Below are 10,274 nucleotides of genomic sequence, written 5' to 3' on the forward strand. Positions count from 1 at the left end.
TAAGACGTGCTAACTAGCAGACTGGTTAACTTATATTGAATAGTTAACTTTCTAACTATTACTGTTAGGCTCCCTAATTATTGAGAGGTGTGTAGCCCGCCCTAATTAATATCCACATCAGCTTTTAGAATTTCGAAAACGCGGCTACCCTCGGAGCTGTGGCCCAACAAACTTTGGCTGCATCGCACCAAAATACATGCGCTTTCGAGAAGCTTGCAGGCAAAGCGACCTCTCCAGTGCTCGCAACTCGTCGACATTACCAAAATTTGTTGGGTCACAGCGCAAGAGGGCAATAGCGTTTCCGAAATTCTTAAGCTGGTTATGGACAATATTTACGCTGGTCTACACGCCTCTCAGTAATTAAAGAGCCTACCAGTAATAGTTAAAAAGTCAACTATTCAATATTAGTTAACCAGTCTGCTATTTGAAACGCCTTAGCTGATTCTGATGTACTCCACCACTGCAAATGCTGTGCCGAAAAGTCGCTCTTCTTACTCAAGAACGCTATTTTTAAAAATAGCGTAAAATCTTAGGTGAAACACTCTGTACATTGCGAGTTATTGAAATGGAACTTCATTGACTGAGAAGTCTATGTTATGTATAGAGCAGATCTGTTAGTATACACCGACTAATTTATTGCACTTCGCATTCCGGCACTTAGCGTATGCGCTTGTGCCAGTAATGTGAACAGCGCAAAATAAAACAAAAACAAAATAGGCGTCGGTACTTCCGTTCTTGACAAAGCCATATGTATATGAAGAGCAAGAGCATGTGGACCATGTGGTTAGCAAAGCTGGTAGGGCGCTGAATTTCCTTCAACGTAATTTAAAGTGTTCGCAACCTCAAGAAAACGGCTTTCATGTCGTGTGTGCGACCTATCACGGAATATGCCTGTGTTGTATGGGACCCTGCACAGCAATCGTTGATTGACAAGCTGGAGAGAATCCACAACAGGGCAGCAAGGTTTGTCTTGGGAAGGTACGGCCGAAGAGATAGCTGTACGGAAATGAAAAATTATTTGCAACTTGAATTCCTCGCTTCTCGTGGAAGGAAGTTAAGGCTAAAATTATTTTACTCAATATATTTCACAATAGAACAGGCATAAATCGGGAAATTTATTTTAAACAGCCCTTTTACGTTTCAAAACGACATGATCATTCTTACAAAATTAGAGAGTACCATGCCAGGACTTGCTTGCCAATTCATTTTTTGTCAAGATTGTGCAACAGTGGAACCGGTTATCGGAAGTGCAAGTGTGCTCTGTTAATGCAGATGTCTTTTTTGCAAATCTGTAACCCCCCTGCTGTAACGCCTTCGGGCAATGCGGGGTAGTTATTGAATAAATAATAAAGAAACATTACATGCCTATTTCTCATGCTTGACGGCTTCAAGCTTCCGATGCATACATTCGGACGTTTAATGAAAGACGTACGCCTCAAAAAGAGAGATCTACAGGCGGGCGCTAAATAAACGAGCAAATCAGCAAATTGTGAATGGCCTATAACATTTGAAAACGAATGAAAAGTGAATACTGATTATCGCCGATGGAATATCATTGAAACGGGTGATGTGCCGCACAGGTATAATTTCGCCTGTCCATGGCCTGCAAAAGCCCCCTTTCGGAGTGCCTACACGATACGGTTTGAATGGTAATGTAAAATTAATTACTGTTAATACTCTCGATGAGTCCTTGCATGTAATAATAGTAATGTATACATTCAGTGGCGTACCCAGAAATATTTTTCGGAGGGTGTTTTACGGCACCGGTAAAAACGTAGATAGAAAGGGAGCCTGCGCCCAAACATTATCTTAGTCAGTTTTCTCCTTTAATAAATACGAAGGGTTAGTTGTTTCGTTCACTGTAATATCTAAACAAAATACAAAAAATACGAGTGCACACAGGACTCAGACGACTTGATTCGTAAAGAACAATTATTTTCCCGCAAAAAAAAAAAAACACTCGTACAAAAAATCGCGGCCATTTACAATATTACATTTAATCTTAGTGGCGCCATCCGGTTTTTAGAACAGGAACTCTTATTTTTACGCTTTTACATTTTAACATATCGATGCGCTGTGTAAATAGCATTGGTGATAAAAGGCTGAAATGAGGCTGGTGGGGGGGGGGGGGGGGGGGGGATGCAGTGATCAGAAAATTTCGGAGAGTGTTCTGACACCGAGGCCTCCCCCCCCCCCCCCCCCCCCCCCCCCGCCGCCCATGTATACATTACATTACTGGATTAGAAGCAATTGTAGCGTTACGCTGAAACCGGAACGTCATATTACCGTCGCTTCTTTAAAAATTTAAAACTGCTTTGCCACTAAGCTTGCAGTCAAGGAGCGATGTAACCGGGAGTGGTTTGCAGGTTTTAAGGAACTGTTTGAATATTACGACCTGCAGCAGTGAGAACTCGTTCTTCCCTAAGACACGAAGCAATAGGAATAATCTGTTCAACTGCTAAGACTGAAAACACGTCTGAAAGGGAACTGCACTACTTTTCGAGAATTCCGCCATATTCAATGATTGAAATCTATATAGACTGCAAAGCCCAACATCTTTACGCTAGCATCTAAAATAGTGACGTAATCGACCATTGATTTATAAGCTTCCCCTCAATGCATCGAAGATGTGCGAAAAAGTTTGATTTGACGTCACGGAAGGTAAGATTTCAAATTGCTGCTGCCGTCAACCACACTCCGCCGTGACTCGTTTGATGCTGCCAAACAACTCTAGGTGGGGTTTTTCTTCAGTGGAGTTGTTTTTTTTTCCTTCAAAGCAATTGTGTATGCGTTGAAAATGTACCGGTACCTTCGATGACGTCATCATGCGCCCCCTACTTGGCTCTATGTGCTGCGAAGAAGCTTGTAGGCCATCACTATCTAAATCGTCGATTGTGTCACCATTTCAAATGATAGCCAAACAGGACTTCGCGTGCTTTACCTGCAAGTTTCACACATTCGACCACTTTAAGCTCGTCGATTTCTAAAACCTATGCAGTTGCCCTTTAACGGGACACTGTAACGCCTTACTGAAGTTAGCATGTATAGAGTTATTAACGCATTGTAGTTACAACAACGACAGAAAACTGAGATTTTTTTTTAGGGGGGGGGGGGGGGGGTATGCGTGTCCATGGCTACACCGTTACTTTCAAACGGTGAGCACGAAGTCTAATTCGACCCTATATCGTCACAAATTTGAATCCAGAGGCGGAACATTTTTAAAATCACAATTCTTCAGCAATGCCTACGTTTTCTGCTGCCGTACAGATGTCAGTATGCCTAGGATTAGCGACGGAATTGATTTTTGCCACTTTGCTTCGATGCGCGGTCGCGTCGGACGTGGTGGCGCTCCAAAGGACGCGGCCACATTCCCCCGTGTTCCCTATAAGTGTGAAACAGACTGTACATCATGGTGTTTTTCAACTACACAAGCATCCCCTTAATCCAACGCTCAATGGTGGGTTTGTGGGCGTTGGCTGTATTGTTTTAATGCATTGCCCGACTTTATATACTGTCTGATGTATGTCTGTCCGCAAAACTTTCATGTTCCCGTACTTGGAGCTCCGGTCCATCCTTAATTCCACTCAGGACTGGGTTCAGATCTCCGCCAAGGATACGGTTGTGGTTTGTAGTTTATGGGAGTTTAACGTCCCAAAGCGACTCAGGCTATGAGGGACGCCGTAGTGAAGGGCTCCGTAAATTTCGACCTCCTGGGGTTATTTAACGTGCACTGACATCGCACATGCAGTACACGGGCCTCTAGAATTCTAGTTTTCTCGTGAAACATTTGCGTTTTGATTTTTTCGCCCACTCAAGACGTACTTAAAGGGGACAAGGCTATCAACCCCCTTCTCCTCCTCGATCTTTCTTGCTTACTTAAAAATAGGCAACACGCAAAATTAAAATCCCCGTGAAAACAGTTCATTTGGTTAGCGGTTTTCTTGAACCTGTTGTCGGCCTCCTTCCTTCCGTCCTTCGTTAACCAGCGAGGGTCAGGTTCTATTGTTTCGCGTTCCCGAAAGAAAATAGAATTACTTAACGCGGATCAATGCAGCGCAAATGTTTGCTGCATGCAATGCTAACCGAGTCCGCGCGCGGACTTTCTCAAAGCACGCGTGCTTTGACAGCGCCTGAGCACGAAACCCAGAATCAAAATCTGGTAATAACCTGCCCTCTAAACACTAATACGGCTATATGGGAGTAAACATAGAGTAAGTTGTCCTCTAGCACGCACTTCGTTTTATGCTAGAGGACAGCTTATTCTCTTTTTACTACTTTCTGTTTAGAGTGTGTCGGCATTTCTGTATGCAGAAATATACAGGCTAGCAGATTACGGCGCCCCAGAAAACTTTCATTGTTAACCACGCCTATGTCTTTAGTAACTTAATGTAGTTATCAGAACGTCCAAAGTGGCATGGCAATCGTTAACATCCAAAATTTCGGCGCATTCAAAGCGTTGAATTTTTACCTGGGATATGAGCCAAATAACTTTTATCTGAGTGCCACGTGAGCCAGTGTTGAATCAGTGCCGGCTGATGCTGAGTTGCTCAGCCTCTTCGTGCACATGTGTGAACACAGCCAGCGTCACTCTTGTGTAGAACGCTGGAGGAGTACGCTCCGCGCAATAAAAACTTAGATGCGAAAGCAGCTTATGGTTTCCAAGCAAAGTGCCCGTGATCACCATGCTTGCAAGTCTATTTACCTCTTCTTGTGCACAAGCGTTGCCTATAAATTGTATAAGATTCGACGAGGTGACGGCTCTTATTCCAGAAAGTGCGCCACCCGAGAAAATAATTGGAAAATTGAAAATTGGTTGCTGGGGAAAGGAAATGGCGCAGTATATGTCTCACATATCGTTGGACACCTGAACCGCGCCGTAAGGGAAGGGATAGAGGAGGGAGTGGAAGAAGAAAGGAAGAAAGAGGTGTCGTAGTGGAGGGCTCCGGAATAATTTTGACCACCTGGGAATCTTTAACGTGCACTGACATCGCACAGCACACGGGCGCCTTAGCGTTTTTCCTCCATAAAAACGCAGCCGCCGCGGTCGGGTTCGAACCCGGGAACTCCGGATCAGTAGTCGAGGAGGGAGTGGAAGAAGAAAGGAAGAAAGAGGTGTCGTAGTGGAGGGCTCCGGAATAATTTCGACCACCGGGGGATCTTTAACGTGCACTGATATCGCACAGCCCACGGGTGCCTTTGCGTTTCGATGGAGGCGAAACTCGGCCTAATAATAATAATAATAATAATAATAATAGTAATAATAATAATAATAATAATAATAATAATAATAATAATAATAATAATAATAATAATAATAATAATAATAATAATAATAATAATAATAATAATTGGTTTTTGGAAAAGGGAAATGGCGCAGTATCTGTCTCATATATCGGCGGACACCTGAACCACGCCGTAAGGGAAGGGATAAAGGAGGGAGTGGAAGAAAAAAAAATAGGTGCCGTAGTGGAGGGCTCCGGAATAATTTCGACCACCTGGGGATCTTTAACGTGCGCTGACATCGCACAGCACATGATGCACACACAAGGGTGACGCGCGAGTACTTCATCAGTGCGCACCGTTACTGACTTGCTAAGCCTCGTCGTACAGCGCGGGAACTGCGTCAGCGCGTGCTGTTTATTAACCTTCACGTTTCCGGCAGACAGTGACACGCGCCACACGCCCCACCGCACGCGCCCACCGCGGCGTTGTCGCTACGAGGCGAGAAAGAGAGCGCCAGTCGCGCTCCGCAAACACACGGGCGCGTGTCAAATGCGCGGACACGCGCACAGCCTCCCGCCGCAGCCTCGCGCAGTTGCTCCGTAATGACGAGGTGCCGAACGTGCCTCTGTCCAGGGGAGAGCGTGAGAGCGGCGTAGAAGCACCCCCTCCTTTCACTGAAGTTCCGAACAGCGCTGTCGGAGCTGCACAAAGCCGTGCACGGCCGATAGGGAACGCTGGGATGTGTTAATCCGCTCGTCGTCGTCTGCTTGTCCTCGGCTCGTTGTCTGCACACGGCTCTCTGCACGAAGGACTCCGCCATATTGTGTCACGGACAAGTTTTCTTTTAATTGCTTAAAAAGTGATCTGCCTCAGGATGTTTCATTTCAGGATGCGATCGAATTGCGCATTGAAACCACTGTCAGTGGTTGATAACTTTTTACTCATTTTCCGCCAGATTAAAGAAAGCTGTTTGTACACTCAAGCTTGCGCAGTGCGAAGGAAGAACTGAGATGGCATTTGTGCGATACACAGAAGATGTCTATCGTCACAGACTCGCAGTGGCCTGACAGCATCCTTATTTTTCTGCGGGACATGCTTTTCTGCAGTGCTTTAAAGTCATGCAGTAAAGCTTTTCACGTTAGCTTCGGTGTCTGTATTGAGGTGTACGGCTTAGAACACCAGCGCGGACGCAGCCGAAGCTGCGGGGCACGTCAGCCAATCAGCGGGCGACAATCCAGACGCAAGGCGTAGTCAGCTCGTATGCGTGTCGTTTGCTGGTAGCAGCAAGATGAAGATATAAAGATGCCGACTGTCTGGAAGGTACTCTCAAAGAAACGACAGTGAAAATTGAGTGACTAAAGGTTTTCATTAACTTTGACTTCTCTTTAGTAAAAATTGTCATTTGGTGTTTACCATGCGCTCTTAGTTGGTTTATTACGTACAAAATAAGCGCACAAAACGTGATGTATAGATGGCGACGGCGCCAGCCATCGTGTTGTCTGCATTCGTACGTTCAGTTTCCTGTGGTAATTCTATACATACACTATTAATGACAGTCGCATGTGCAGTTTTCACTGACTGAGTCAGAGTAACTGTTTATCATATACTGTCCGATGAAAAAGTCGCAAAAACGCCTTATTTATAAAAGCGGTTCAGTGTTCGACATCACCCGAATCATAAACTTTCGCTAGCCGAAGGAAACGAATCAAACGGCTTTGTATCACGCTCACTTAATTCATACGCGCCATTCGGTACGAAGCGAACGATTCGGGGGACGCTCTATATAGACCTTTGCACGTTTGCCTTTTTTGAGCCCAGCCATCTTACCACTGAACTGTGCAAGCAGCGTTCTGATTGGCGGATTTCATACAGTCATCTACTGCGCATGCGTAGCTCAGTCCAACACGCACGCATGCTCAATCGATCTGTGAGCAGCGAAAAGGTCTACAACCGCCGCACTTCAAGCGTAAAGAAACAGCGGGTGACCGCATTGTTTCTCGGCATGGATGCAACAATGTGACAGGAGTCGTGCGCATACAACGCGCGTGGAACTGCGTTTCACGGCGCGTTCGCGTCACCAAGCCACGCCGCGCTGCACCGCGCTAGCTACTCCTCGGCGTCGAGCGGCGCCGTTGGCAGGCTGCTAATTGGCGACCCCGCGAGTGGCTTTGTCGGCCTCTGCGCCGGTGAGCCGCCATTAGCGCCCCCTAGCGCGCCCGAAGACGGAGGCAGGCGAGCAAGCGCAGTCCCGTTCGCGCGCCTCGCCTAACGAAGCCACTTGCTGCGAAGCGCGCGCGCTCTTTCTCGTTAGAGCTGCCCCTGGGCGCGGCGGCGGAGCTCAATTAGGGCACGACGACGTGCCGCGCTCCGCTTTCCGCGCCGACGCCTCTCTCTCTTCTTTCTCTTCTCTCTCTCTCTCTTCTTTCTCTTCTCTCTCTCTCTCTTTCTCTTCCCACTCGGCCGCGGCAGAAGCGGACAGGAAGCAACTCCCTCTCTCATCTTCGCGCGGGTGCTGTCGTGTCGTATGCATACACACCGTGCGGCCCGTCGCGGACTGTATAGGCGAGCATATCGAGTGTAGAGGGAAAGCCCGACGTATGACGAAAGTAAAGCCGACCGGGGATTCTTTCATTAAAACCTCGTTAATTCGCTGCTGCCGAGCTTGTTTGCGGCGTTGGACTGAGCTGGCTGCGGGCACGCGTAGGGCGGAAAGGAGCGGCGAGAACAGAAGACCGAGCAAGGAGAATGAAGGGGAGAAGGATGAGCGCGGAGTGTATCGAGGTCGGAATTTTTTGTTACGACGCAAGGAAAGCAAGTGTAAGTTGTCGTCAGTGACAAAAAAACAAAAAAAAAAACAGAAACCTCCCAAAGTTGTACTCACGTCTCTTTTCGTGAGATATCCATATCTCCATGATTTTGTCCCGCGAGTTAAGAATTGTTTTAAAATGAACGATGTTCATCACAAATAATAATAATAATAATTGGTTTTTGGCGAAAGGAAATGGCGCAGTATCTGTCTCTAATATCGTTGGACACCTGAACCGCGCCGTAAGGGAAGGGATAAAGGAGGGAGTGAAAGAAGAAAGGAAGAATAGGTGCCGTAGTGGAGGGCTCCGGAATAATTTCGACCACCTGGGGATCTTTAACGTGCACTGACATCGCACAGCACACGGGCGCCTTAGCGTTTTGCCTCCATAAAAACGCAGCCGCCGCGGTCGGGTTCGAACCCGGGAACTCCGGATCAGTAGCCGAGAGCCCTAACCACTGAGCCACCGCGGCGGGTTCAACACAAATGAAGCTTTCTAATTCAGCCTGAGCGTGAATTGCTTCTTTTTTTTTTTTGCCTTTTAAGCGTGAATTTTGCGAAGCGTAAATTAAGCTTTTTGCCCGCCTTTACGTAAAAGAAACTTGTTTTCACCGAGTATATGTTTATACTAAGCCGTAGATTGCTAGTTGCGAATCAGTGATTAGTGGTTTATTGATTTCTTCGACATATGCGTGCAATACGTCGTTTTCACAGCGATCTGATCCTAAAAGGCTGATCGGTTACATATAAATGTTGGCAGTTCTCCGGTTCCGAACTAACTGTAGCGATAAATGCTTCAATGTCCTCTATCTTCTCATTTTTTTTCGTGATAGAAATACAAACCTTTGCAACCTAACCCCTTCAGCATTCTAACTGCTCATGAGCTGTTAGAACGCGGCGGCTGTGTTTTTATGGGGGAAAACCGCTAAGGCGCCCGTGTGCTGTGCGATGTCAGTGCACGTTAAAGATCCCCAGGTGGTCGAAATTATTCCGGAGACCTACACTATACGGCACCTCTCCCTTCCTTTCCTCTTTCACTCCCTCCCTTATCCCTTCCCTTACGGCGCGGTTCAGGTGTCCAACGATATACGAGACAGATACTGCGCCATTTCCTTTCCCCAAAACACCAATTATTATTATTATATATTTTGTGAAATCTCATAAAATGTGGCTAAGAGCCTTGAACAGACTTCAAATAAAATGACAGACTTGAATTAAACAATTTAAGAAAAGATCACTAGTTTGTTTTAAATGCTTAATTTGGAAGTAACTCTAAATTTGCTGCAATGATTTAAAAAATAACTGCAAGCCATAAAAACTGTCGTCAGAAATCCGCGATGCAACGGAGATTGAAACTGATTAAATTTTCTCAATTCCCTTTGAATAGCAGTGTTCCCAGATTTCAACAATGTAAAAGCTGCTAAGATGAACTGTCCGCTCAGCAATGATATGCGCGCACTTACCGAGACCAAATAGCCTCGTAAAATCATATTTTTCTGATTAATCAGTACTGAGGTAATATCTAAACCTCTGGTTTTCCGATTTGGCTTTCGTGTAATCGAGTACTGTTTTCGCTGCTTTCTGGCTTTTCCTCAGCTTCAAACCTTCCATGCAAAAAATTCAGTCCGATCATAGCCCAAATGCGGCTTTAGTGCTAGTAGCCCAACTGCTTAAATAATTTTCCTCTCATGAACTCCAACTCACGTTTCGATGGCTGGGGGACAAATTTTGAGGACACAGTTGATTTCAAGATACACAGTTGATCGGCCTATCCATATCTCAGTCGCTGACTGGATAAGTTGATAAACAACACAATCAACCAAATACTAAATAAAACATCAAATCAATCAATCAATCAATCAATCAATCAATCAATCAATCAATCAATCAATCAATCAATCAATCAATCAATCGGTCGGTCGGTCGGTCGGTGTTCGTGCTGCAAATTGGAGAGTGGCTTTGCCACATAAACACTCGCCCTGCAAGGAAGCACCCTTTCGGTAAATGAAGCTGGGGATGGCGGCACTATCCTGCTTAGATGCAGCCATGCTAAATAATTACACCGTGGTTGCGGCACATGGCCCTACAACTGCACTCCGCGGCATTATATCCACCCAGTGATGTAGAAGCTACGGTGTATCCCGCGGTGGCGGCAAGTGCGCGGCAGAATGTCGTCCGTTCGTTTCTATGCAGCTAAGCTTCGTAGACAAGTTTCGACACTCGGTTGTATCTTAAATACACTCAC

The sequence above is a fragment of the Amblyomma americanum genome, chromosome 9, assembly GCF_052857255.1.
Source record: "Amblyomma americanum isolate KBUSLIRL-KWMA chromosome 9, ASM5285725v1, whole genome shotgun sequence".
Classification (NCBI taxonomy): Eukaryota; Metazoa; Arthropoda; class Arachnida; order Ixodida; family Ixodidae; genus Amblyomma; species Amblyomma americanum.